Raw genomic sequence first — 423 nt, 5'->3', positions numbered from 1 at the left:
GCCCCTGGGGACGCGCGGCTCTATAAAAGCAGCTGCGCGGCGGGCTGGGCCGGAGCGTAGTGGAGGAGGCGCGGTCGGGAGTCGGGGCAGGATCGGGGAGACTCGGGCTCGGGAAGCGTGGCGGCGGCGGCGGCGACCCGGCTTAGTCAGCGCTCCAGAGGGAGTGACTAGGACTCCCGGGTGGGCTACTTTTCTTCCGGTGCTTTTGATTTTTCTTGCCTTTTGGTTCGGGCCGACTGTCGCCCCCTGAGCAGAGATCCCCTCGCACAACCCGACGCGATCCTCCGGTCAATTGTTGGGCTCGGGAGCGCCGGGAGTGTCGCGGTGCCCCGAGCGCGCCGGGCGCGAAGGCAAGGGGAGCGGAGCCGGCTGCGGGCGGGGGCCGGGAGCCTGCCTGCCTCGCTCGCTCGCCCCAGCGGGTCG

The sequence above is a fragment of the Galeopterus variegatus genome, unplaced genomic scaffold (assembly GCF_000696425.1).
Source record: "Galeopterus variegatus unplaced genomic scaffold, G_variegatus-3.0.2 Scaffold1539, whole genome shotgun sequence".
Classification (NCBI taxonomy): domain Eukaryota; kingdom Metazoa; phylum Chordata; class Mammalia; order Dermoptera; family Cynocephalidae; genus Galeopterus; species Galeopterus variegatus.
The sequence above is the reverse complement of the archived record's forward strand: the minus strand, read 5'-3'. Positions refer to the sequence as shown.